The 24,834-nt window shown below is 37.3% G+C and overlaps 1 protein-coding gene across 8 annotated transcripts in view; it reads left to right on the plus strand.

The window, feature by feature from the left end:
• The window catches only part of CTDSPL2 (CTD small phosphatase like 2), a 92,755-nt gene that overhangs the window by 1,083 nt on the left and 66,838 nt on the right, over window positions 1-24,834 (plus strand). The window lies entirely within an intron of this gene.

The following is a 24,834-nucleotide window of genomic DNA, read 5'->3' on the forward strand; positions in this document are numbered from 1 at the left end:
AGTTGACACGGTTACTTTTTCCACCTCAAGAGTGCCGGTGAAGAGCAGCCCATGTGGAAGGCCCCTGGCGTCCTCAGTGGTCAGCGAGGGGTGAACCCTCGCGTCCGTAGTATTCTGCGCGTTTCTTTGGGCGTTAAATGCCACTGTGGATGTTTACTTCTGCATTCACGACTGGAGTTCCGTGTGTAAATCCTCGTGCGAGTCCGTCACATTTACTTCTTACCCTGGTGGCGGCTGGATGTGTGGATGAGGTTAAACACTTGGAATTAGAATCCCTTAGGGAAATCGAAAGAGATCCCGCTTGCAGATTGCTCTAAGATCCCGAAAGGAAACGTACTGAGAGTAGATGTTCCTCCAAGGCAGGGATTTATCTTCCTAATGCTCATAAAACGGTACCAAGATGACTGCCCAATCTGGGTGTGCAGATTAATGACTTCAATGATAGATGTATCTTCGTAATTTTCAGATCGTAGATAATCTTTCTATACTTACTGTCTTTCCATTCTTTTGCAAAGCAAATGTTCGTTTGTTGTCCAGCTATTTAAAGCAAGGAAATGGCTAGTTCAAGCACTTTATTCCTCCTTTATTTTTTACATTGCAGGCTAGTTCTTCATAAAGAGGCTGTTGGTATTTTTCAGAATTTGTTTTTCTGTCTTGTTAAATTTGGGGCCTTTCCAGTTAATTTTTTTTTTAACTATTCAAATTAAGTTTTAAAATGTGGTTCTTATCATTTGATGTTTATAACTCAGAGGCTTTCAGCTCTCTAGGTCCAGTTTAGATTTCACTATTGTTAATATATTAGAACTAAATTTCAGTAATAAACAGGAACGCACAAACATCATTAAATTCCTCATTTGGTAGATTCCTCATCCAAGGTCATAAAGAAAGTCAAGGCAAAATGTAGCTCTTACGTGAAGCATCCTTTTAGGATTGAGTTGCACTTCATACTTACCTTCTAGGACCAAAAGAATGGGAAGTGGGAAGTGGAGGTGAAGGCATGTTGGATACTTGCTGAGCCAATTGTTTAAAAAAAAAAGGGGGGGCCAAATGTGTATGTAAAATAAGTTATTGGTCTAGTGTAGGCTTTACCTGTACTTTAATGACTTTTTTGGGTAGTTTATAAAGCATTAATGTTTTTAATAAGATTTGGTTTACAGCTAGCTGAGTGAACATTGTATGTAGATTTTGTCTTCAGGAATTCTCCAAAATTGTTTTAATTCTACATTCATTTAGTATATGCACTCTTCTAATACTCTGAAAAGATGTAAAAGCTCTAAATTGTATAGTCCTTAACTTTGTGGACTTGTAGCTTTTTAAAAGTTCTAAATAGGATTGCAGGAAAAAACCAAATGGGATTGGTATGGCTTTACAATATTTCAGTCTACATAGAGCTAGTAATGTTATTCTTTTTCCACTGTTCAGAAATTAAGAATTGGGGAAATTGTATTCCATATTTAAAATTTCTGGTCAATAGGTTTCTTCACAAGACTATTATATAGCAGAATCCTTTCAATTATAGTTTTAAAAAACTTGGATCTGTTGTTAAGAAAGATTCTAGACTTGTAACTGTAAAATTAATTGCAGATTGAATAAAATAATATAAATTATCTCAGTTATAGGTAGTGCTTTGGATTAATGTAATAAAGAATAAAGTGGTCTGTCAGAATTCAAAATAAATACTGCTATCTAATTATATTTGTAATTTACCAAATTGTTATGAAAGCATAAAGTAGAAAAGACACTTTAAAAACTAAATAGCAAATGTGCAGAGAGGATCTCATATATGGTGTGCTCTAAGTAATTTAGAGTAGGTTAAAAAGTTACCTGACCATTTTCACTGGATTGGCTAGAAGGGATCATTTGCTCTACTTTGAGGATGAGAAGATTCAACATATAGGGGATTTATTATAAAACCATGCAATTGTAGTTTTAGTCTCCACTTACTTGACATTTGCATGAGACATATATCTAGCCAGGCATATGTTCATTACTAATTATATGACTACATTAGTTTTTAATTTAAACTAGATTATGTTGTAATTGAATGTACATTAATAAGTAGAGTAGGTGGTTGACTGTGAAGTATAATTTGAGAATTGCCAATAGCAAACTTTATTTGTGTCTCTCCTGTGTGTTACAAACTTTTTTCTAAAATAATTCTGTTTAAAAATCACAAATTTCTGGAAAAAGAAACTTTAAAATACTGTCTTTTATCAACAATATTGGCACAGATTAGTTTATCAAGCAAACTTGCTGTAGTTTACAAACCAGTGAGGTTTCAGAGTCAGTGGAATATAGAAAAGTAAAACTTAAATTATTTTATTTTATTTGTTGTTGTATGTTTGTGTGTGTGTGTGTGTGTGTTTAGAGAGAGAAGAATGGAGAGAGAAAAATATCAATTGGTTGCCTCCTGCATGCTCCTCAACTGGGCATTGAACCCGAAACCTGGGTATGTGTTCTGATCAGGAATTGAACCCGCCACCTTTTGGTGTACTGGACAATGCTCCAACCAACTGAACCACACTGGCCAGGCCTTGAAGTAAACTTTTATGCAATGTCTGTGATTAGGGGAGGTGTAGCATATAGGAAGATTGTCTAGATAAAGGCATGGTGGGGATAGAATGATAGTTTGAAGCTTCGGCCTCTTGGGGTCCTTTGGGAATCTTGTAAATCGGAGAGTAGTGATGGGTGAGACTAAGTGTGGTCCCACGAAGAATCGTGGGACCTTAAGGACAAATATGGCTTATAGGTTTGGCCAGCCCTTTTGTTTGTTTACCTCAAACAACCATAGTCAACCTTGCCTATGACTGAGATAATTTATACCATTTTATTCAATCTGCAATTAATTCTACAGTTTGTTCATCTGTAGATTCCCCAGTTAGTATGGTAATATAAGATCACAGGCCAATTGACTATATTACTGGTCCCATGTTTTATGGTATTCATAGGCTTTCTTGTATTAATCTCTTCCAGAGATTCTAGAAAAGGAAATATGTCTACATTAAACATGAATCATCAGCAGTCATTTGAGTTGAGGTTCTAGCAATCAGGTTTTCATAAGCTATAATACTTCTAGGAGAAGGAAATGTGTTTACTACTTTGATTAAAGAAGCACAAAACTGTACTGTTGAAAGATGCTTGAATACTTTATAAATAATTGGGATTAATATTTAGTAATAGTGGTTTATATAGTTTAGGAAGGATGTTTTCTTTCTTTGGTCTAAATACTTCTATATTGAGAAATTGTATGGGAACTAAAAAAGCAGAGACATTGCAAAAATCAGAAGGAGAAGATTAAAACCTTATTAGCAGCATAACCTGATATTTTAAGTTTCTCATGTTGACCAGTTAAAGTAATTTTAAGTAGGAATTTAAAAGTATGTTAAATTTTTAAAAGTACGTTACTTGTTAAAGAAAAATATCCAGAACACATAAATATCTTTTTAGTTGAGAATAAAACTGATTATTTGTTTTAGTGATAATTGCTTTCTTCCTGGTATTTCCCAAATATATATGATTATCCTGTTGAATTGAAAATGAGTAACCTCTCACTGACTTTACAAGTACCTGCTTTAGTGTATTTTGTTAAATAAGATAATTATATAGTCCTTTAATTTTCTGATATAACTAATAAAAATTATTGAAAAGTATTTACAATCCTATTTCAAACAATCATGCATTTTTTCCTCATCGAGAGTATCCCTTTTTATATTTTTATTTAGTAGTAGCAAACTAAAAGGGCACTTCTATTAGAGAATTATGATTATACCTCATTTTTGACTAGTAATTTAAAAATTCACTCTTCATAGACCTTATCTTCAGTTTATCTCAATCATAATTAGTTTTTTCCTTGGTGTAGGTAGTGGTAAGGATAGTGGGAAATTATTTCAGATACTCAGTGCAAATTTATTTTGGGCAAAGGCCTTGATTTTTTTTTTCATAATTTTAAGATTTTTTTAAGCTAATAACTTTTTCTGTTTTTGTCAACATTTCATTGGTTCTTTTCTTACTGACAAATTAATGTGTTCTGAGAGTTTCAGATTTTTACTGGCCTGAGAGAGTAAGTTTAGTATAAAATTAATTTTCTTTAAATAGAAGTTTTTGTCAGAGTATAAATAAGTAGTTATTTCTTTCTTGTGCTATTCTGGTGAGAACTACTTAAATAACAAGCATGCTTAGGAAAACTGCTGAAATTAAGTTCACTTTTTTTGATCTTCAACTTGTCTTTGTTAATGTATCCAATAAGTACATTGTAACTTGTATGTATACAGGTAACCCCAGTAAGTTAAAGTATATATGTTGGAATATATATATTTTATATACATATAAAAAGGATGGTAACAAGATGAAAAATGGCAGAGTGACAAGTTTCTTAGGCGCATTTTGAGAGGAAAAAAGTTTCTCATGAGTATTTTGGTACTCAGTCCTTATAAAATCATAACTATATTTTTTCTAAAATAACACAGCATGTTATAAAGTTTTATTGGTATGAGTTTCAAACTATGTAATAGAATGCTCTTTTTACAAGTTGTTTAAGTTATATTTACTAGAGATAGTTAATCTCCAAATTACTTTCTTGTAAAGCTTAGGTTAAAGAAATACAAGTAAGTATGTCCTCAGCATAAGGACGTATTCTCATTCTGTCCCTAACAAATAATGATTTTGCCCTAATGGTACTTTTGCTGAGGACATATAAGGTTAATAAGTTGGGGTACTAATAGTAGCATTTTAAAACATATATCTGAATGACAGTGCCTTAAGTATTTTCAGTGATCAACAAACTGAATAATGCCATTTTCATGGAGTGTTTTAGTCATCAGTACTCTTAACAGCACACATATTTTGTTTCTGTAGAGAAAACTGATTGATCATGGTTTTAGAAAAATACTCTTTTTTTGTTGTTCATTGAAGAAAACCATTAAATGATCAACAACTCTTTTGGCAAATGTTTTTGCTTATAAGTTTATTACATTTAATAGTTTCTGAAGAATTCTATGATACTATATATATACCAGTAAAAGCCTAATATGCAAGTGTCCTCTTGGGAGTTCGACTGACCGGGAGTTCGATCGCTTGCTATGACATGTGCTGACCACCAGGGGGTGGTGCGGAACAAAGGAAGGCCCTGGCCAGCAGCGGCAGCCGGGGAAGGGAGGCCCCAGCCGGCAGCCACTAGGGCAGTGATGGCGAACCTTTTGAGCTCGGCGTGTCAGCATTTTTTTATATATATATATATATTTTATTGATTTTTTTTACAGAGAGGAAGGGAGAGAGATAGAGAGTCAGAAACATCGACGAGAGAGAAACATCGATCAGCTGCCTCCTGCACATCCCCCACTGGGGATGTGCCCGCAACCCAGGTACATGCCCTTAACCGGAATTGAACCCAGGACCCTTCAGTCCACAGGCTGACGCTCTATCCACTGAGCCAAACCGGTTTCGGCGGCATCAGCATTTTGAAAAACCCTAACTTAACTCTGGTGCCGTGTCACATATAGAAATTTTTTGATATTTGCAACCATAGTAAAACAAAGATTTATATTTTTGATATTTATTTTATATATTTAAATGCCATTTAACAAAGAAAAATCAACCAAAAAAATGAGTTCACGTGTCATAGGTTCGCCATCACTGCACTAGGGACCCTACCTGTGCACAAATTTTGTGCACTGGGCCTATAGTTAGCTAATAAAAAAGGGAGAAAATCTTATATCAGAAATTATGAACCCCAAAAGACCACCTGTCATTACCATACACTTTGTCGGGAAGTGTTCAATGAAGAGTCTTGGAGTTGATGCTTTATATAAAACTGCTCTATTTATTCCTTCTGCCCTAGTTGACTTTTTTTTTTTTTTTAATCCTCACCTGAGGATATGTTTTTCATTGATACTAGAGAAAGAGGAAGGGAGAGGTGGAGAGAGGGAGGGAGAAACATCGATATGAGAGAAACACTGATCATTGCCTCTTGTATCTGCCCCGACCTGGAATCGAACCCACAGCCTTTTGGTATAGGGGACAATGCTCTAACCAACTGAGTCACATTGGCCAGGGCCCTAGTTGACTTTTGACTTTTATTAGGTGATAAGTGGGAGTGACAGAGAAACCTTCTCTGAAGTAATTAAATAAGGCTTAAGGAAGTAGTAGAGAGTAAAAGTGGTCAGTTACAATACCTGAAGCTGTTGATTTCAGATTAGTCAAGCTAGAAATATAGACAGTGAAAATGGATGCTGACCCTTTTGAAAATGTCATTTGGTGTCAATGATTTTTAGATTTTTTTTTCATGAATATAAATTTTAACATAAATTTAGTAGTGATACCATTTGTAATAGAGTATAAATTAACAAACCCATAGAAATTTAGAGCTAGAGAGACCGAAGAGGTCATCTAGTCCAGTAATGCCTTTGTTTTATTAATGATGAACCATTCTAAAGACTTTTTAACTACTGTAGTAAATGTTTGTCTTAATTAGTATGCTTTGGGATGAGTTGTGTATGATAGAAGGATGAAAACAGCTCAGATTAATTAATGACTCACCCCTCATTTTGACAGTTCTTTTTTTAGGTAAAATTTACATGTGGTGAAATTCACAGATCTGATGTCCAATAACTTTTTTGCTGTTGAGGAAGTGAAATACTAGAATGATTGCATGACTTAATCAGTGTCACAGCTAACTAACGATAAAGTATGATTTCTGATCTTTTCATGATTTTATTTTTATTATCCACTTTTGTTTCCCTCTTATCCCTACATTCAGCAAACTTTTGATTGTAAGAATATACATTGGGTTAGTCCTAGGTAATTTTGTTAAGAATCCTTCACATACAGTGTGCTATTTTTTGCGTTTTTTAATAGAAATTTATACAATCAAGAAAGACCTCAATAGCAAAATTATCAACTGAGTTTTGCTTGCATCATTATTATAATCGTATGAGATAATTTGCTACCATAATTGTTTGCCAAAAATGTTGTTTGTGATCAGGGATTTTTGAAGAAGAAGGAAATGTTATGAGAAAGGAACATTTTTAGTTTTATTTATAGGCCCCTTTTTGTGAGCAAGAATTGATTACTGCTGTGAGGATTGTGTTTCAGTGACATAGTCCCCCCTCACCCTCAGTTCTCTGGGTTTTTGTTTGTGTGTGTGTTTTTAAGGAAATGAGAAAAATTATGGTTCAGTTCAACAAAGATTGGGTTATCTTATGTGACAGGTTACTGGAGTTACAGATAAGATCTCTGCCTTTAAATTTATCCTCTGCCTTTTTCTTCCCATTAACTCCCTTCAAAATAAAGACCAAACTCTGGCAATATATATATGATCTACTTCTCAAAGTCTTTTTTTTCTACTGCTATTTGCTGCCTCACTCTTTGTACTCCAGTAATAATAGTTTCCTGCCCACACTGTGCTATACCATGCTTCTGCTTTTCTCTTTACCTCATTCTTCAACGAATTCTTATCCTCATCATTTAAAGTTCAGCCAAAGTATCATGTACCCCAATAAGTAACTACTTCCACATCCCCAAGCCTGTGTAAACCTGTGCTTATTTCTACCTTAACTCTCATAAAGTTAAATTGAAATAATCTGTTTTTTATATCTTTAACTGCACTAGACTGTAAGAGTCTTAAAGGGGAATATCCTGAGAAATATTTTAGAGGTAAAATCATTAGGATTTGGTGATTGACCATAGGGCACAAAAGACAGGAAGAATAACTAGGATGCTTGGGATGGTTTCTGGCTTGACTGATTAGGTAGGTGATGCTCCTTGTGATCAAGATCACAGTAGTAGGAAAAATACAGTAGGAAGAACAGGTTTGAGGATGGGGGTGGAATGGGAAAACTGAATTCAGTTTTGGGTAAGTTGAATTTGAGGTGCCAAGTAAAAGTGTTTTGAAGGCTGTTGGATGTGAGTCTGAAATTTAGAGGTAGTAGAGAAACTAACAGAATCTATAATAATAAAAGTGTAATATGCTAATTAGACGACGTCCTTCCAGACGACCTTCTGGACAAAGCCACGGCTGCAAGGGAAGCCAGGGTCCCGGGTGCCAGAGGGAAGCTGGTGCCGGCAGCCAGGGGAAGGAAGGCCTACTCTTGCACGAATTTCGTGCATTGGGCCTCTAGTTAATTTATAATGAGCATTGGGAAGAGACTCCCTCTTCCTCTCCCCCCATTCCTTTTAGCTGGGCTGCAAGTAAATGGAAAGCAGAATTCATTGCTCAGTTTTAGATTGCTGAGTTATCTGCTTTTTCTATTTCTGAAATGAGATCTAGAATGGTTTTTATTATATACTTTTTGCCTCATTGTCATGAGTTCTTAGACTTTAAAATGTTGTTGCCCCCCATTGTTCTTGTTTTGTGTGGTAATCTACTTAAATTGTATCATTTTCATTCATAAGTAGATTTATTTCCTTAGTCATTTCCATTCTCTACCTATTTTATTTTATTATCTCTATATATTAATGGCTAAGTGACTGTACGTCCAGCCGACCAGCACATATAACACACCGGCAATCCTATATAACATAACCCTAATATACAAATCAACTGAACAGCAGAATGACCAGTTGCTATGGCATGCGCTGACCACCAGGGGGCAGACTCTCAACACAGGAGCTGCCCCCAGTCGGCAGATCCCAGGCCAGCCAAGGTGGGTGCCAGTGGGGGCCCCCCAATCGCCCTGCTGGTTGCCCCACAGATTGGCCCTAATCGCTGGCCAGGCCTAAGGACCTTACCTGTGCACGAATTTTGTGCACCAGGCGTCTAGTTTAAAAATGTTGACTTGCACATGTGTGATATTTGTCCCCGTCTGATACTGGCCTCCCATTTAAATTAATTCGAAGACAGTTTCCTGTGATGCCAGCATTTGCGATGACTATTAATAAATCACAAGGACAAACTCTAGACAGAGTAGGAATATTCCTACTTAAACCCGTTTTTGGATATGGTCAGTTATATGTTGCTTTCTCTCGAGTTTGAAGAGCATGTGATGTTAAAGTTGTAAATACTTCATCACAAGGGAAATTAGTCAAGCACTCTGAAAGTGTTTTTACTCTTAATGTGATGTACAGGGAGATATTAGAATAAGTTTAATCAATTTATCAGTCATTGTTTTTATCAATGTTTTTATATCATGTTTTTGTTTTTATATCATGTCTTTGTTATATCATGTTGTTTATTTATTAATCAATTTATTTTCATATACATTTTACTAATTTTCTTTAACCTCTGACACTTCTGTTATAGAGAAAGGGTGAATAGCGATATTAAAATATTCTAATTTCCTTTCAATGTGCACGAATCCGTGCACTGGGCCACTAGTTACTAATAATAGAAAAGAATTCATCTAGTAATGGAACTCTAAAGGACCTAGAACAGGGGTGGGCAACCTTTTTGTGAGTGCATGCCAAAACCAGCAAAATCTCTGACTCAGAATTCTTCTGCGTGCCAACCCTATTTTTTTGAGAACATGTTACGCCTACTTGATATCTCTTAAGGTGTACGTATGTGAAGAACCTTGAAGAAATAATAAAATTCATTAGAGCGACAAAAACACAGTATATGATGATGAAAAATACATTTATTTTTTAATGTATACATGTACACTGATAGTCCGACAGAAAACTTTATGACTCCATTTGATATTATCAGTGGGACTTTTGCTGCTGCATCACTGATGAGAGATTTTACATCAGGTTTATATTTCGTGACCTTCAGAGATATGCACGAGCTACTACTTTCATCCGTCAGGCTACTCCTATTACGAGACTTAACAAAATTCATCACTGAGAACAAAGATTCACAAGCGTATGTGGATGAAAACATGGAGAGTAATGCTGTTACAAAGTTTTTTAAACAAAAAAATTTTCTGGAATGGCATTCCAAGTCCTCAATAGTTCGTTTTCGACACTTCTCTCTGGTACTCCTGTCTCTAATCGCTTTTTTTCAATGTTTTCCAAGTCAACTCTAAGGTCAATAAATTTCTGCTTCCAAATTGAGCTACTCTGAAATTCAATCAACTGCATTTCAGAGTCAGCCATGTCTATCCATGAAAACATTTGTAAGTTTAGTTCCTCCAGTTTCATGCTGTCTGGAAGCCTCATGAATTTTGCTGTCTCTTCCAGTTCTCTGAATTTCCCAAATCTTGAGGAGAACTGCTCAATAGTTGACTCGATGATGTTTAAAAACAGCTTTTGAAGGCTTTGACAGTCTGTCCTGTCATCTTTTGGGAGGTCTTTGATGTGCCTCTTGAGGTTTGGGAAATATCTAAATCTCTCACCATCCACATCCCTCTTAAAGACTTCCAGTTTCTTTTCAAAAGCCTTTATGTAACCAAACATAACATCAAGTGTCTTGCCAGTTCCTTGTAATTTAACATTTAAGTCATTCAAATGTTCACAAAAATTGTAAATGGAAGATTATAAGAGAGGGTTTTGCGTGCCAGCAAAAGTTACTGGTGTGCCATGTTTGGCACGCGTGCCAGGGGTTGCCCACCCCTGACCTAGAAGATGTATTAAGTTTTAACATGAATAGGATTATCAAGACGAGGCCATATATGTATGTTTAAAATTCTTCCCTTTATATTTTAAGTTTGGGTAAGAAAATTAGGTTATTGCATATGTTGTTATATAGGCAATTACTGACCTGTACTTGGCCCAGTTAATATGTGTTGTTTTTGGTTTTGGTATTGTGGTAATACTGATTTCATAAAAACGAATTGGTAAGTGTTTCCACCACAGAGGAAGACTGTCCAGTCTCATGTTCCCATATTGTGAGCACCTGGTGGAAGTCTGGTGAAGATGCTACAGATAGATTTGAATTCCTGTTGTGTCTATAACTCAGGAACTACATGCTATGCTAGCCCCCACAAGTTTATTAACAATTTTAGATTAAAATTTTTTACATACTTTTATGGTACCACCATCTCTTCACTTGTTCTGCTACCTGTGAGCCAGTGTTTACATCCTTTCTCCCCAGGAAGGGCTTGTCTTTTGTTGGCTCTGTATTTGGTTGCCTTTAAGTCCTTAGCTCCTGATGGATTCAAGAAGTTTAGTTTTGTTATTCAGTTTTGTTGTTAGGCATTTTTTTTCTAGCTTTCTATTGCATAGGCAGAGCCCAGTTAATGCATATAAATGGATCTTTAGACAAAACTCCAATTAGTCAGAAGTGCTCTCCTCTATTTTCTGGATCTGTAATTTATGATTCTGTGACTTCTTTGGCCTCAGGTACATTGTGAAAAACTCTCTTTTCTTCTCCTTGGTTTAGAACAGCGATTTTCAACTGGTGTGCTGCAAGAATTTATAAAACATGCAATACCTGACTGTTTAGTCCAGTGGTTCTCAACCTTCCTGATGCTGTGACCCTTTAATACAGTTCCTCATGTTGTGATGATCCCCAATTTCATTGTTACAAATTGAACATAATTAAAGCATAGTGATTAATCACAAAAACAATATGTAATTATATATGTGTTTTCCGATGGTCTTAGGCGACCCCTGTGAAAGGGTTGTTCACCCCCAAAGGGGTCGCGACCCACAGGTTGAGAACCGCTGGTTTAGTCAGTGACACTGACTTCCTTTCCCTTAGATTGTCAAATTAAAAAATGACAACATCCAGCACAACAATAGCCATCCAGTGTGAATGAATCAAAATTATACCCATTTGTTTTGTCAGATCAGCAAAAAATATATTTTTGGTGTACTGCAGTTTTAGTAATTAGTTTTTGTGTGCCATGCAATGAAAAAGGTTGAAAATCCCTGGTTTAGACCAAAGGAAAGCATTCAAATTGGCTAGATTTATTGTAAAAAAAAAAAAAAGAGAGAGAGAATAATCCCCCAACTGGCCATAGATTTCATTTTCCTCTTCCCTAAACACTGCGGTTCCCTCCAGACTATCTTGTGATCAGTGCCTCCTACAGTTTTTGTTGTTTTTTTCCCAGAACCCCTCTTCCCAACGCTGCTTATCCTTCCGTTTCATTTCCTGTTATGAAATGCCCAGAAAAACCAAGTATATACTGAATTTTTAATCCTAAATTTAGATTAAATATTTCTATACTTTATATACCTGATCCTTTTTTTTTTTTTTTTGTCTGTAGGTTATTTTGTCATGTTTTGCAAGAAGTAAATATTTAAAAGGCAGAATAGGAAGGCAAATTTTACTTGGTACCTTTTGGTATATCTTACTTCGGTTCCCATTCTACCTATCCTTCCACTTTTCACTGTATTTTATTTTAAAAAGGGAAAAAAATTGTTTTCCCATTCCAGTGTCCCTTGTCTGTCACCCTAATGGAAACCTTTACCTTATACTATCATTAATGGCTTAGAAAAGGGGATGGAGATCTCTAGATAGTTTTTCTAAGTTGTGGTAAAATATACATAGCATAAAATGAACCATTTTAACCATTTAAAAATGTACAGTCCTAGCTGGTTTGACTCAGTGGATAGTGGGTTGGCCTGTGAACCAAAGGCTCCTGGGTTCGATTCTGGTCAAGGGCATGTACCTCGGTTTCAGGCTCCTCCCTGGTCAGGGCACATGCAGGAGGCAACCAATCGATGTGTTTCTCTCACATCAGTATTTCTCACTCTCTTTCCTTCTCTCTCCTACTCTCTCTAGAAATCAATGGGAAAATATCCTCAGGTGAGGTTTAAAAAAATAAATAAATAAATAAAATGTACATTTCAGTGGTATCTACACTAATAAAAGAGAAACATGCAAATTGGTGCCACTCCAGTACGCCCACCAGCCAATCAGAGCGACTATGCAAATCAACCCAACAAAGATGGTGGTTAATTTGATACGCAGGTGTGGAGCGAAGACTGAAGGCTCTGGCTGGAGTGAAGACTGAAGCCAAGCCTCGCTGCGGCCGGACCAAAGGCCTGGGTCCCGGGTGCCGGAGGAAAACCGGTGCCGGCAGCCAGGGGGAGGAATGCTTATTGCACGAATCTCTTCGTGCAACGGGCCTCTATTCCATATAATAAAAGGCTAATATGCAAATTGTCCCCACCGGAGGGAGTTCGACCGACTGGGAGTTAGACATGCGCTGACCACCAGGGGGCAGCGTGGAACATGGCAGGCGACAATGGACTCACTGCCAGCCCCGATGAGAGCGGGACTGTGGTGGGATGGTGGAGCAGGTGAGCAGGCGGTGCCAGGCCAAGGCAGGTAGAACGGGGTACCTGATCGCCCCGCTGGCCACCCCAAAGATGGCGACTGGCGGCGGTGGCAAGGGGCATGGCTGGCAAGTGGGTGGTGCCAGGCCAAGGCGGTTGCAAGTGGGGGCCCCTATCGCCCTACCGGTTTCCCCACAGACGGTGATCAGCACCGGGGGGGCAGGGCTGGTGAGTGGACAGTGCCAGGCCAAGGTTAGTGAGAGTGGGGATCCCTATCGCCCTGCTGGTTGCACCACAGATCAGCTCTGATCACCGGCTAGGCCTAGGGACCCTACCTGTGCACAAATTTTGTGCACCGGGACTCTAGTCTAGAATAAAAGCCTAAGCGACCGGATGACCAGAACGACCGGTCGCTATGACACTCATTGACGACAAGGGGGCAGACGCTCAACGCAGGAGCTGCCTCCTGGTGGTCAGTGCGCTCCCACAGGGGGAACGCCACTCAACCAGAAGCCGGACTCACGGCTGGTGTGTGCAGCGGTGTTGGCGGGAGCCTCTCCCGCCTCCACAGCAGTGCTAAGGAGCAGTGAGCTGAGCGGTAAGGAGCAGCAAGCAGGCAGGCGGTAAGGAATGAGGGGGTCCTGGACTGCAAGTGGGGTGTCTGACTGTTGGCTCATGGGGAGCGGGCCTAAGCCAGCAGTCGGACATCCCCTGATGCCGAGGGTGCAGGTCAGGCTGAGGGATATCATCCATTTCCCCCCCTCTCCCCCCCCCCCGTGCATGAATTTCATGCACTGGGCCTCTAGTTAAGTATATTCATCTTGTGCAACCATTACCACTATCCACTGCCAGAACTTTGCATCTTCCCAAACTGAAACTCCATATCTATTAAACAGTAACCCTCTTTCCCCTTTTTCCCTATTCCCTGGAAACCACCATTTTGCTTTGTTTTGTCTCTATGAATTTGACTATTTTAGGTATCTCATATAAATGAAGTACAATATTTGTTCTTTTGTGACACTTATTTTACTTGGCTAGCATAGTGTCCTCAAGATTCATTCATGTTGTAGTATTTTCCAGAATTTCCTTTATTTTTATTTTTTTATTTTAGAGAGATGAAGGGCAGGGGAGAGAGAGAGAAACATCAGTTTGTTTTGTTGCTCTATGCATTCATTCGTTGCTTTTTGTATGTGCCCTGACTAGGGATGGAACTCGCAACCTTGGTGCATCTGATGACACTCACAGTCTGAGCTACCTGGCAAGGGCCCAGAATTTCCTTTTTAAGGCTGAATAATATTTCACCTTGTATATATACTATATTTTGTTTATCCACTTATTTGTATGTGTGGGGTTTTTTTTAATGAACTTTAAAAAAAAATCTTTATTGATTTTAGAGAGAGGAAGGGAGAGGGATGGAGAGAAACATCGATTGGTGCCTCCTGCATGCCCCCTATTGGGGATTGAGCCCACAACCTTGGCATTTGCCCTGACTGGGAATCAAACTGGTGACCTCTTGGTGTATGGGTGTTGACGCTCAACCACTAAGCCACACCAGCTGGACTGTCCCATTTATTTGTTGATAGACACTTTTACTTCTGTGAGTAATGCTGTTACGGATATAGTTATACAAATATCTGTTCAAGTCCCTGCTTTCAGTTCTTTGGAGTATATACATAGTAGAATTACTAGATCATATGGTAATTCTATGTTTAATTTTTTTTGAGGAACTGCCATAGTATTTTTTTAAGAGAATTTTTATAAGAGTTTATTTAAGCCAAACTGACAAAATATGTCAGAGAGCAAGATCTCAAATACTCCTACCATGGTATTTTTCACAATGGCTGCACCATTTCATTTCCATCAGCAATGCACAAGGATTCCAATTTCTGCACATCCTCACCAACACTTAATTTCTGTTTTTGTTTGTTTCATTTTTTAAAAAAATTTTTGTTTAATTTTTGTTTCTTTTTCTGTTTTTTGATAATAGCCATTTTGGTGGGTGAAAAGAGGAATCTTATTGTGGTTTTGATATGCATTTTCCTTAGTGGTTAAGTGATGTTGAGCATTTCTTCATTGCTTATTGACCATTTATATGTCTTCTTTGGAGAAATGTTTTTTGCCCATATTTGATTTGAGTTTTTTGTTTTTGAGTTATAGAAGCTTTAAAATATATATATATATATATTTAGGATATTAACCCCTTATGAGATATGATTTGCACATTTTTTCCCATTTCATAGGTTGCCTTTTCACTCTGTTGATAGTATCCTTTGATGTGCAAAACTTTTAATTTCTTTTTATAATCCTTACCCAAGGACATGTTTATTGAATGTAGAGAGAGAAGAAGGGAGAAGGAGAGAGAGACATTGATGTGAGAGAAAAACATCGATTGGTTGCCTTCCATACGAGTCCTGACTGGGGATTGAACCCCCAACCTTTTTGGTCTACTGGACAACTTTCCAACCACCCGAGCCACCTGGCAAGGGCAAAAGTTTTAATTTTGGTGCCGTCCAATTTATCTTTTTGTCCCCCCCTTTATTTTGTTGTCTGTGCTTTTGATGTCATATCCAAGAAATCACTATCAAATCCAAAGCTGTGTTCTAAAAATTTTATTGTTTTAGCTCTTAAGGTCTTTGGTCCATTTTTTGTTAATTTTTGTATATGGTGAAAGATAAGGATCCAACTTCTTTTTTGTTTGTTTGTTTGTTTTGCATTGGATATCCAGTTTTCCCCAGTGCTAGGGTTCTATAGTGATAAATATGGGTACTGTTAGGCCTTGTGTTGAGATATAGAATATAGTGTTTGCATTGTTTGTATAAGTGTTTAGGTTCTAGATTTCTCTTTTTAGTTATATTATGGGTAAAAATATGTCATAGGAGCTGCCCTGGAACTCTAAACCCCAGTTGTAATATTCTGTTTATGAGAAGTTTGATTTTGAGCTTCCAAGTGCCAGTTTGTAAATGCAGATGTTTGCTGTTTGACCCTGTTTCCTCACGAAAATCACCCATTGTGAATGACTATTTAGAAAAAGAGTAGAAGTTAAAAACAACACCACCCCTGTCCAGTTTGGCTCAGTGGATAAAGCGTGGGCCTGCAGACTGAAGATTCCCTGTTTGATTCCAGTCAAGGGCACATGCCGGGTTGCTGGCTCAATCCCCAGGAGGCAGCCAATCAATGATTCTCTCTTATCATTGATGTTTCTATCTCTCCCTCTCCCTTTCTCTCTGAAATCAATTAAAATATATTTTAAAACAACAACAATAACAACACTTTAGAGGGAAATGGGAGATTAGAATTTTTGGTGACTTTTTAATTAGATATTTTTGTTGGTGATAAATATAGTTTTTACATTGCTGGTTAAATTTAATGATAATATCCAGAAATTATTACTTAAAACACTTCTGCCATCTCTACCTCATTTTTCTCAATCATAAAATGGAAATAATGGACACTACTTTATATTGTTGAAAATATTAAGTGAAATAATTTGTTGCAGATCTTTTTTGATGTACAGTCCCAGCAAACCTATCATAGTTGAAAATATCATTAAGTCGAAAATGCATTTATAATAAACTAACCTGCCATATATCATAACGTAGCCTAACCTACCTTAATTATGCTCAGAACAAAGCCTATAATAATAATAAAGTGTTGAATATCTTGTAATTTATTGAATACTGTATTTGAAAGTGAAAAACAATGGTTGTATGGGTATAGAATGATTGTATTAGTACATGTAGCAGTTGTTTACCCTCATTGCATGGTTGACTAGGAGCTGTGACTGGCTGTGCTAAATGTTACTAGTCTGGGAAACAATGAAAACTCAAAATTTGCAGTACATTTTCTACTGAATGCATGTCACTTTCACACTATGGTAAAGTACTACACTTGATCTTTGAACCATTGTAAGCCAGATACAATCTGTGAAAGCACTTAGGACAGTGCCTTGCACATAGCTGTTAACAAAGAATAGCTGTTGGTTTTATATCATTTAACCTTTTCTGTGTTCAGGCAAATGTAGTTAAAATGGGTACTTTATGTTTTAAAAGAATAGGTTGACGGTTGGTTTTCTGAAGTTGACAATACTTCTCAGTGCTTTGTAGTATACTTGCTTGGATTCTGTTTCAGTATGCAGGTAAACAGGCATTTAAGCCTTTACTTTAGGATTTTAATAATTTGCAGGAAATGCAAGAGACTAAATTTAGCAAATATCTATTGCGATTTTTGGAAATATAGATTATTTTTTAAAGTTTTAAATATAGTCCCATTGTTTTGGGGCGTTGAGGCAGGAATAATGCAAATATCTAAACCAGTGGTTCTCAACCTTCCTAATGCTGCATCCCTTTAATACAGTTCCTCATGTTTTGGTGACCCCCAATTTCATTGTTACAAATTGAACATAATTAAAGCATAGTGATTAATCACAAAAACAATATGTAATTATACATGTGTTTTCCGATGGTCTTAGGCGACCCCTGTGAAAGGGTCGTTAGACCCCCCCCAAAGGGGTCGCGACCCACAGGTTGAGAACCGCTGATGTAAACTGTAAATTAAGCCCTACCTGGTTTGGCTCAGTAGATAGAGCATCGGCCTGCGGACTGAAGGTTCCTAGGTTCCATTCTGGTCAAGGGCACATACCCGCACTCGATCCCCGGTAGGGGGCATGCAAGAGGCAGCCAATTGGTGATTCTCTCTCATAGATGTTTCTATCTCTCCCTTCCCCTTCCTCTCTGAAATCAATAAAAAAATTATAAAAACAAACAAAAAACCTGTAAATTAAGTCAAAGTGGCAAACTTTAAAAAGTTATATATCTATTCTTGTGTTAAAATGAAAAACAATTTAAACTTTGGGGTTAAGACAAGTAGAATTATGCTTTAACCAAGTTGCTAGAGTTAAATTCTTAGAGATTTTTTTTTATTAAGTACGGGAATTGGCAGTACATATTTGCAGGTTTTATTCAGTTCAGTTTAAAATATTTTTATTTTAGAACTCATTTAACATTTTAAAATATTTGCATTATGTAGTGGTGAGTTTCCAAGTTTCCTTAATCATTCGAGCAGATTCTAGGCTACCGTTAGAAAGGAGTGCTACCTGAGAGATTTCTGCTTTGGTTGGGAAGGTTAATTCTTAGAAAAAAATGAGAAAAGGGCATTCCCAGGCACATAACAAAATGGGAAATAGATTGTAGCCTATAAATATAATTAAAGCCTTTAGTTTTACTATTTATGACTATAATTTAAAATAATTTTTAGTTTCAATTACCAAACAATTTAAAGAGTAAAAATAAATTCTGTTGTGCATGACTCAGCTATATAGGCACTTTCTATATTCTGCTGGTGAAACCATCTTTCTAAATAGCAGTTTTTTAGTATTTCTAAGAGGTACTACCAAATGTTAATAATCTTTGACCTAATAAATCACTTCTAAAAAACTATCTTAAGGAAAGAATCAAAAATATGGACTGAAATTTATGTACAAAATTATTACATTTGAGGTGTTATTATTAATTATGAACAACTTAATTTTCAATAGGTCAGTCAGTAATTGTGTAAATTACAGAACATTTATCTGTATATTGGAATAGTATGTGGCCATTAAAATTTATGTTTTCAGATTTTTAATCAGAAAATGCTAAATATTGCCACCAGAAATAGAAATTTCTCAAACTTATAAGGGATCAAGAGTGAATTTTGTCTTATGTAGATTGTTTACCTGTACTTCTCCTTGAGTTGTTGTAAGCCTGGTATATAATACATATTCACTGCATTTTCCCCTCCTGAGCTTGAGTCATATTTTCCTGTTTCTTTGCATGTCATAATTTGTTGTTGAAAACTGTTCATTTTAGATAATATATTGTAGCCACTCTGGATTCAGAATCTTGAAGGTTATTTGTTTAGTAACTTCCACAGGCAAAATCTATCTTCCTGCAAGTCTGCACCCACTTAATAAAAAATTCTTGTTTTATGCTTGGCATACTAGGGCAGCCCCCTGTGTCTGCATAGTTTTGTGGTTCAGCTAGTGATCCGACACATATTGTGCTCAAACATCTTGCACAATAAGGCTTCTTCCTCTGCCTATGGATTTTTGTGAGATGCACATTCAAAGTTCAGGCTTTTTCCAAGTCTATCCCAGCTTTTATTTTTCATTGATCCATTTCATATCTACTGCATTCATATGTGCAGCCACAGGTTGGCCAAGAGTGTGTAGATAATTTGGGCCTTCTTGGTCTCTGCTGTGCATGTGAGCTGCCTCAGCCAGCAATATGGTTGTCCCTACAACCCCTGCAACTTCAGGCTAGTAGAGCTGTTGGCACTCAGTTTGCCTGCCACAGAAATGATCTCTTATCCCAAAATTATAGCTTATATTGATGATACCACTGAGTGTGGTCATTGTCAAACTCTCTAAATCATGTGAGTCTCTTTATGGTGACTTCAATGCTGCCAGTCCTCTCAGCTTGCCAAAATCATCTGCTCTTGCAGGTGGGAGCATAAGAGACTGGAGCAGCCCCAGACAAGAGTGGCACAAACTTCTCAATGTTCTTACCCCACGTTGAGCAGTTTTATAAGCATTCTCAAATTGCTGTATGCTCTGGTTGATCTCCACATTACTGAAATAGTTTTTGTCATTTTGTCCACCCGTGTGGTTGCTTTTTGGGACAGGGTTTTTTGCCCTTTTAACTTGGCCAGAGTCAGAATTCCAGGGATTTTAACTTCTCTTTCTTACATCTCTGTCTTTTTCCAAACTATGTCTTGTTTCTCAAGGACTCAGTGGATGACAGACTTGGATTAGAAATCTAAAGGCTAACTAGATTTATCTCACAACAGTCTCAAAATAACAATGCCAGCACTTTCACCATACATTTGATTACTAACGCCTTATATACTCTTTTTTTTTTTTCTGTGCTGTTCTCATTCTTCCCTCACTTTTAAATAGTTGGGTCTATATTTACATTGTCAAAGAAATAGCCATTACATATTATATTCTCTTCCTTTCAACCTTCATTTTATTTTAGATGTATTGGTAACTACATTTTTTTGTGCTTGATGCTCATCATCAGTTTTTATGCAGTATTTGTAGTAAATTTGATTTTCTGAAGTGCTCTATTAGGTTTTTCAGGAAGGCCTCCTTTGGCACAATATTCCCAGAATTCTTGCATACTGATAATAGTTTGTCTGTGGCCATTATTCTTGTAACTTATTTTTGTTGGATATAAAATCCTTGGTATACATATTCTTTTCTTGATTATTGTAATTTAAATATGTTACTCTGTTTTTCTTCTGGCATAAAGTGTCGCTGTTGAAAAATTCAGAATAGTCTATTTTTCTTTCCATTATAGAGTTACTTAGTAGGAACCCTGGTCTGGTAGCTCAGTTGATTGGAGCATCATCCTGATCCACCAAAGTTGCAGGTTTGTTCCCTGTCAGGGCATATATAAGAAACAACCAATGAATGCATAAATAAGTGGATCAACAAATTGATGCCCCCTACCCCTTCCTCTCTTCCTAAAAAATCAATAAAAACAAAATTTAAAAAAAATAATTAAAGTTACTTAGTGTGTAACTATATCAGGTTTTGCAAATATAATTGTATTGTATCCAGCCATACCCATTCATTTACATATTGTGTTTGGCTGTTTTTGCTATACATTGCCATAGACAATATGGAAACCAATGAGCATGACTCTGGACACTGATATTTGAATTTTATATAACTGTTATTCCTATGGTCTGCAAGACTAAAATATTTACTATCTGGGTTTATAAAAAACAGTTTGCCTACATTTGGTGTGAATGCTCAAAGGATGTCTCTTCCCCAAAGGATCTCTCTCTCTCCTCTCTCCTCTCTCTCTCTCAAATGCCTAAAGGATGTTTCTTCTCTCCCCCACTCCCCTTTCCTTAAAGTTTAGTAAAGTTCTAGTAATACATACTAGAATTTTATTTTGCTGATCTTAGGCCTGTCTTTTTTTAAAAAATTTTTAAAAGATTTTAAAATTAAAAAAAATTATTTTAGAGAGGAATGGGGAGATAGACAACATCAAGTTGTTGTTAATTCTCATCCAAGGATATTTTTTCCATTGATTTGTTTCTTAGAGAGAATGGAAGGGAGTGGGAGAGACAGAGAGAGAAACATCGATGTGAGAGAGATACATAGATTGATTGCCTCCCACATAGGCTCCAATTGGTAACTGAACCTAAGACCCTTCAGTGTTCGGGTGGATACTCTAACCACTAGCCAAAACGGCCAGGGCTTTATTACTTTTTAATACAAAACTTGTTTTCCTGAACTTTTAGAAGTTTTGTTTCAAGATAGTTTTTGACTTAAATGGAACTTTCTGTGTGCTTTTTTAAAATCTGAGGGAGGGGGTAGAGAGAGAAGGAAAGGAAGGAAGAGAGAGAGGCAGGCAAGCTGGGAATCAAACCAAATCAAACCAAATCAAGCCTGCACCCTCTTGGTGCACAGGAAAATACTCAACCAACTGAGTCACATCAGCGAGAGTGTTCCAAAATATGGAGAATTGCTCTCTGAGATTGCTTAGTTTGTGTTTCTCTTTCCAACGTTTTCTAGATATTCTCTTTTCTCATTTTTGTTTGTATATTTTTGTTTTATTCAGCATTTTCTTCTCAAATGTGGAACCCTGTCAGCAGTTCTGGTAGTCAGGGTTGATTTTTTTTTAAAATATATATTTTATTGATTTTTTACAGAGAGGAAGGGAGAGAGATAGAGAGTTAGAAACATCGATGAGAGCGAAACATCGATCAGCTGCCTCCTGCACACCTCCTACTGGAGATGTGCCCGCAACCGAGGTACATGCCCTTGAACGAAATCGAACTTGAGACCTTTCAGTCCGCCAACCGACGCTCTATCCACTGAGCCAAACCGGTTAGGGCAGTCAGGGTTGGTTTTGTTGTTATTGTTTAATAGAAAATACCAAATATATGTACAAAGTAAACAGAATGGTATTATTAATCCCCATATAACTATCAAACAGTTTCAGTAGTCATTAACATTTTGTCATTCTTGGTGAGTGTCTACCTTACTCACTCCCTACTTCCTCCTGCCTGGTTGGTGGTTATATTTTCTAAGAACTTTTTACAGGGTAAAATTTACATACTTTGAAACACATTGGATTTATGTATAAGTTTTTACACCCCTATCACAGTAAAGGACATTTCCTTTCCCAAGGCAACTTCTCTTCTGATATTATTCTCATACTATTTTTGCCCCTAATATTTTTTTAATGGTGTCATCGAACATACTCTTGTGTCTGCCATTGCTCAGCATAATGTGTGTGAGATTCTTTTATGTTAGTTGATATTAGTAATTGCTGCTTTCTGTGTCTGATTATTCACTGTATGAAAATACCATCTTCATTTTTCTGCTGCTGGGCATTGTCATTTTTTCCAGTTTGGGACTATCCTATATAATAATAGAGGCCCGTTGCATGAAGAGATTCGTGCAATAGGCCTTCCATTCCCCTGGCTGCCGGCACCGGTTTTCCTCTGGGACCCAGGACCCAGGCCTTTGCTCCGGCGCTTAGTGCCTACGTATGATCGCCATCTTTGTTGGGTTAATTTGCATACTCTCCTGATTGGCTAGTGAGCGTAGCGGAGGGACGGTCAATTTACATGTTTGCCTATTATTAGGTAAGATGCCCTAATATGCTAATAGACTGAATGGCAGAACAACTAGTCGCTATGACGTGCACTGACCACCAGGGGACAGACGCTCAATGCAGGAGCTGACCCCTGGTAGTCAGTGCGCTCCCACAGGGAGAGCACTGCTCAGCCAGAAGCTGGGCTCATAGCTAGCGAGCGCAGCAGCAGTGGCGGGAGCCTCTCCCTCCTCCGATGCTGGTGGACGGTGAGGAGCAAGGGGTCCCGGGCTGTGAGAGGGTGTAGGCTGGGCTGAGGGACAACCCGCCCTTCCCCCTCCCCAGTGCATGAATTTCGTGAACCAGGCCTCTAGTCGTAAATAAAGCCATGAGTAGGACATGTTTATTTTTCTCTTGGTTAAAAACTTAGAAATGAACTTATTGGATCAAAAGGTTAGGTGTTGTTTATTAGAAATTACAACCTTTAACCAAAAACCTTACATTGCCATCAGCAGATTATGAGACTTCTCATTGTTCCACATCCTTGCTACTGTTTGTTCTTTAGTCTTTTTAAATTTTGCCATTTAAGCAGATGTGCATTAGTATGCTGTTCTAATTTTTTTAAAAATATATTTTATTGATTTTTTACAGAGAGGAAGGGAGAGAGATAGAGAGTTAGAAACATCGATGAGAGAGAAACATCGATCAGCTGCCTCCTGCACACCTCCCACTGGGGATGTGCCCGCAACCCAGGTACATGCCCCTGACCGGAATCGAACCCGGGACCCTTCAGTCCGCAGGCCGACGCTCTATCCACTGAGCCAACCCGGTTTCGGCTGCTGTTCTAATTTTTAACTTGTACTTCGCATTGATAATATTGGGTAGCATTTCATATACTTGTGTTCTATCATCTAGCTTTTACAAACTGCCTTCTCAAATATTTTGTTCATTTTTTCTATCAGCTGGTTTTTCTTTTTGTGTTTTAGGATTTCTTTATATATTCTGCACATGTGTACTTTGAGAGATATGTGCTTTGTGAATATTATCCCAATTTGTTGCATGACTTTTAATTTCTTACTGGTGTCTTTTCGTGAACAGAAAAAAAATTTTTATGAAGTTTATATCCAGCTTTTGCTCTTATGTTTATTATTTTTTTAAAATATATTTTTATTGGTTTCAGAGAGGAAGGGAAAGGGGAGAGAGAGATAGAAACATCAATGATGAGAGAGAATCATTGACTGGCTGCCTCCTGTACACCCCCTATTGGGGATCGAGCCCTCAACCCCAGCATGTGCCCTTGACGGAATTGAACCTGGGACTTTCAGTCTTCAGGCTGACCCTCTATCCACTGAGCCCAAACCAGCTAGGGCTCTTACGTTTATTCTTTATACAGGATCATGTTATTTCTTTTCCTTGCCTGATTGAATAGAAGTGGTGAGAGTGGGCATCTTGCTTATTTTTTTATCTCAGGAGTAAAGCATTTAGTTTTTCACTATGAAATATGATGTTGGCTGTGAGTTTTTCATAGATGCCTTTTTTTTTCAGTTGAAGAAGTTCCTTCCTATTCCTGGTTTGTTGGGTGTTTTTATTATGAAAGGGTGTTGGTTTGGTCAGATTTTTTATGCATCAATTGAAATGATTATGTGGACTTTTTCCTTTATTTTTTTAATGTGGTGTATTATATCGATTGATTTTCATATGCTGGTTAGGGTTAGAGTTAGGGTTAAAGTTTATCACCCTTGCTTTCCTGGGATAAAATCCCATTTGGTCATGGTGCATAATCCTTTTATTATTAAGCTGCATTTGTTTTCCTAGTGTTTTGTTGGGATGTTACATCTGTGTTCCTAAGGCATAATTAACCTACAGGTTTTTTTTCTGGTAGTGTCTTTGACTTTGGTATTGAGGTAATGCTGACCTCAGAGATTGACTTGGGAGGTGTTCCTTAATTTTTTGGTAGATTTTGAGAAGGATTAGTATTAATTACTTAAACATGTGGTAAAACTCACTAGTAAAGCCATCTGGTCCTGGGCTTTTCATTGTGGAAAGTTTTATTTATTTTTTTATTACTAATTCAGTCTTTACTTGTTACGAGCCTTTTAGATTTTCTATTTTTTCATGAGTCCAGTTTAGTTGTGTCTATCTA

The sequence above is a fragment of the Myotis lucifugus genome, unplaced genomic scaffold (assembly GCF_000147115.1).
Source record: "Myotis lucifugus unplaced genomic scaffold, Myoluc2.0 scaffold_109, whole genome shotgun sequence".
In the NCBI taxonomy this organism is placed as follows: Eukaryota; Metazoa; Chordata; class Mammalia; order Chiroptera; family Vespertilionidae; genus Myotis; species Myotis lucifugus.